This window comes from Ornithorhynchus anatinus, chromosome X1, assembly GCF_004115215.2.
Source record: "Ornithorhynchus anatinus isolate Pmale09 chromosome X1, mOrnAna1.pri.v4, whole genome shotgun sequence".
Lineage (NCBI taxonomy): Eukaryota > Metazoa > Chordata > Mammalia > Monotremata > Ornithorhynchidae > Ornithorhynchus > Ornithorhynchus anatinus.
The window spans coordinates 86,789,854-86,794,351 of NC_041749.1; the positions used below are offsets into that span (position 1 = coordinate 86,789,854).

Genomic DNA, 4,498 nt, shown 5'->3' on the forward strand with positions numbered 1-4,498 from the left:
GTGTAAAAAGCAACTGAGAGGTCTAGGAGGATTAGGATAGGGTAGAGGCTGTCAGATTTGGCAAGAAGAAAGTCACTGGTTAGCTTAAAGAGGGCTATTTCTGGGGATCAAGGAGAGAATTGGAGGAGAGGAAGTGGAGACAGTGGGTGTAAACAAAACTCTCACAAAGTTTGGAGAGGGTGGTGTTGAGGGCATCGAGGGAAAGTGTAAACAAAACTCTCACAAAGTTTGGAGAGGATGGTGTTGAGGGCATCGAGGGAAAGTAGTTTGGATATGGAGACCGAATGGGGGAGGAGGGCTGTAGAATATTGGAGGGGATCAAAAGAACAGAGGTGTCTGTGGGGTAACAGGAAAGATTTGTAGAGAATGGGCGTGTTGGAAAGAGAGCAGGTGAATAGATTGTGTTCTGGTAGAGGAATTTCAGGATTGGTGAAGGTCAACACTGAACAAGGACTAGAGATTGTAAGATCAAGTGTGTGCCCAAGCTGATGAGTGTGTGAGGCGGGGTGGTGCAGGAAGTCACTGGAGTAGAGGCTTGAGAGGAGGTGGACAATGCAAGGGTTGTCGGAGACATCCACATGGATATTGAAGTCCCTGATGGGTGGATGATGATGATGATATCTTTTGGTATCAGTAAGGAAAGTTCCTTTTGCCAGCAAACATTTTCAAGATGGGGATGGATGCTTCACAGTTTTTATGAGCCATAAGCACAATCAAATGGTTTTGCAAATACAGCATTAAAAGGTCCCATCATCCTGCTCGTTTCCAGCTTTCTATTGGTGGGGAATTTTCACAGGAGTGGGGTGGTCACCTGGTGGAAGTATTATTAAACCACTACGCATTCAGTTCAAGCGTTTCCAAAAAAATGACTGTTGGGTAGCGGGCACCTGCCCAAACAAAGGATTTTGAAAATACTAGTAATTCCCTGCAACGTGGGCCAGACTCTGCAGGACTTTGGATCTGGTCCCTTTACTTTTTTTTTCCGACGGTATTTGTTAAGCACTTAATAATAATAACGTTGGTATTTGTTAAGCGCTTACTATGTGCAGAGCACTGTTCTAAGCACTGGGGTAGATACAGGGTAATCAGGTTGTCCCACGTGGGGCTCACAGTCTTAATCCTTACTATTTGCCAGGCACTGTACTAAGCTCTGGGATAGGTACGAGCTAATCAGGTTGGTTACAGTCTATGTCCCACATGGGGCTCACAGTCTTAATCCCCATTTTACAGATGAGGTAACTGAGGCACAGGGAAGTGAAGTGACTGGCCCAAAGTCACACAGCAGACAGGTGGTGGAGCAGGGATTAGAAGCTGGGTCCTTCTGACTCTCAGGCCAGGGTTCTATCCACTGGACCACTCTGCTATTGAACCTTTTATTGTGGACCTGGGAAAGGGAGGCTGGGAAACAGGTCCCACGCAGGTCTGGCTTCAGCTCACCACACTGTCTATGGCAGGGCACAACCCCCCGGATTGAAAGCTCCTTGATGTTTCTGTGTTGGGTTCTCACACTCCTACCCCGTTGGCCTCAGGGTCAGCCAGTGGTATTTATTGAGCGTTTACTCTGTGAAGGGAACTGTACTAAACTCTTGGGAGAGTACAGTAGAGATGCCTAAACAATGCTGCACACCCTCTCCTAACCACTTTAAACTGTAAACAGGAAGGGAAGCTGCAGTCAAAAAGCTAAATCAGCATGTGATGGGGGCCAGGGGCAGGCATCCTGAGGAAGCGGGGCAGTGACACTTTCTGGCATGCAAAGAACTCTGACCGGGCCTCTTGGTTAGGGAGACACGCCATGTCTTATATCCTCTAACTCAAGTCCCCTTGCCCATGACACCCCTTGCTCACATCCTCCCTCTAGCCTGAACTCCCTCCTCCTTCATATCTGACACACCAGCACCCTCCCCACCTTCAAATCCTCACTAAAACTACACCTTCTCCAAGAGGTCTTCCCTAAGTCCTCATTTCCCCAACTATTCACTCTCCCTTCTGCATCACCTATGCATTTGGGTCTGTACCCCTTAAGCACTTTGACTCTCTCCCTACCCCAGTCCCACATCGCCCTTTATCACTACGATACCCCACCCCAGTCCCACAGCACTTCTGTCCGTATCCTTACATTCTGCCATTTCTCCTCTCGGTCATTTATTTTAATGTCTGTCTCCCCCACTAGAATGTAAGCTCCTCGAAGGCAGAAATCAGGTCTACCAACTCTATTATAATGTACTCACCCAAGCTCTCTACGTAGCAGGGCACTCAATAAATACGATCGATTGATTGACAGCTCTTCACTTTCTTTGTAATGGCCTCTCACTTCCCATCACTTATTGGAGGAGCCTGAGGTAACCCTCCCTCCTGGAAGACTCCCAGTACCACTCTTCCCTCACCAGCATAGCTCAGTCTCTCTAGGCAGGATGATTTACAGAATCTTGGACTGACAGAGATCAGGAAAGGGAAGGAAAAGAACATGGTCTTAATAATAATTATTATTATGGTATTTGTTAAGCACTTACTATGTACCAAGCACTATTCTTAGTGCTGGGGTAAATACAAGATAATCAGGTTTTTCCACGTGGGGCTCAACTTCTTAATCCCCATTTTATAGATGAGGTAAATGAGGCACAGAGAAATTAGGTGGCTTGACCAAGGTCACACAGCAGACAAGTGGGGGAGCTGGAATTAGAACCCATGTCCTCTGATTCCCAAGCCTGTGCTCTTGCCACTAAACCACGCTGCTTCAGGTCTTGTCACCTTGCTATCTTTTTTGTTTTTATGGTGTTTGTTAAGCGCTTACTATGTGTCCTAAATGCTGGGGTGGTTACAAGTTAATCAGGCCGGATATAATCCCTGTCCCACATGGGGATCACAGTCTAAATAGGAGGGAGAACAGGTATTGAATCCCTGTTTTGCAGCTGAGCAAACGGAGGCACAAAGAAATTAAGTGACTTGCCCAAGATCACAGTGGGCAAGTGGCAGAGCCAGGATTAGAACCTAGGTCTTCTGGCTCCCAGGCCTGTGCGTTATCCACTAGGCCACGCTGCTTACCAGCCATTTCTTTCATATCATGAAAGAAATGCCTCTCTCTTCAACCCACTGAGCCCTTAACCAGCTCAATCCCAATCCCAGACTCTCCAGTCTTCAAATCAAGCAATCAAGATTATTCACTGAATGTCTCTGAAATGGAGTGCTAAGCGGAGAGCCGGCCCATTCGGGGGAGGAAACTTTCTGCAGGAAACTGACCCTTTAGAGGGTGGGCCAGTGTTTCTCTGCAGGATGGGGTTAGACTGTAGTGCAGGCCTGCAACGGAATTAAAGCGAAAACTTCTAATCCAGTGGGTTGGATGTTTGACACAAAATGAGAATGGACTCTGTGATCTTGGTATAAACACAACTTTGTTTTCCCAATCACAATAGCTCCCTCACTGCCAAAGAGCAAATTAACCACATCCAGGCAAACCCTGACATGCTGAGGTGGCCAGGAGTTCCAGCCCAAACCTTTTAACCCTACACCAGTAATAGGATATTATATAAATCTTGGATTAGGGAGGATTTAAATGCTACTAACCAGGCTGAGAGAGACAACAGAGAAATGACTTCAGTACCACTTTCTACATTCATATGTGCTGGATCCCTAGCTTTGAGCAGTCAGCTGTGCTAATATCAGACAGTTTGGTAACTCGCTGAATAAAAATGAGTCAATACAACCACGTTCCTCCTCCTGCTATCCCATAGCCTCCTTGGCACTCAGAGCAGCAGCAGGGTGGCCTAGAGGAAAGCTCACGGACCTGGGAGTTGGGGGACCTGGATTCCAATCTCAGCTCTGCCACTTGTCTGCTGTGTGACCTTGGACACGTCACTTACCTTCTTGGTGCCCCGTTTTCCTCATCTGTAAAACTGGAATTAAATACCTGTTCTCATTCCCACTTCGACTGTGAGCCCCATATGGGACAGCGTCGATGTTCCATCTGATTGTACTGTATCTACCCCCGGTGCTTGGTGCCTATTATTATGATTTTTTATCCACTTGTGTCTATTATTTATACCTATTCCCAAGCTCTTTTGACTTCCAAATATTAATTAATGTCTGCTCATTCCTCTATTCCTCTCAAGGTCGCACCTGGAGAGTTTCCAGTGTTCTACCAGTAACGACTACGGGAGGGAGAGTCAAACAGAGGCCTACCCATTCCATTCCTAGCTTGGCCAGTGGCTAGTGAGTGGAAGGCAATCTGCTACAAGTCAAAACTCACTCGTGCTGGGCAGCAGCGGCATGGGAGAGAGCCTAGGGCAGAGATTTGTTTACTGCGCAGAAGGAGGCAATGGTAAACCAATTCCGTATTTTTACCAAGAAAACTCTACGGATACACTACCAGAACGATTGCGGATGGAAGCGGGGCGTTCTGGGAGAGATGTGTCTGTGGCGTCGCTGTGGGTCAGACACAACTCGACAGCATAAGACAACAACATCATCTCCTATATTAGACTAAGCAACTTGAGGGCATCAT

At 47.1% G+C, this 4,498-nt stretch overlaps 1 non-coding gene across 1 annotated transcript; it reads left to right on the forward strand.

The window, feature by feature from the left end:
* Positions 1 to 4,095: 4,095 nt before the first annotated feature.
* Positions 4,096 to 4,233, forward strand: LOC114806870. The gene has a single exon (XR_003754926.1). It is a non-coding gene; the product is annotated as a small nucleolar RNA SNORA7 (small nucleolar RNA).
* Positions 4,234 to 4,498: the final 265 nt, after the last annotated feature.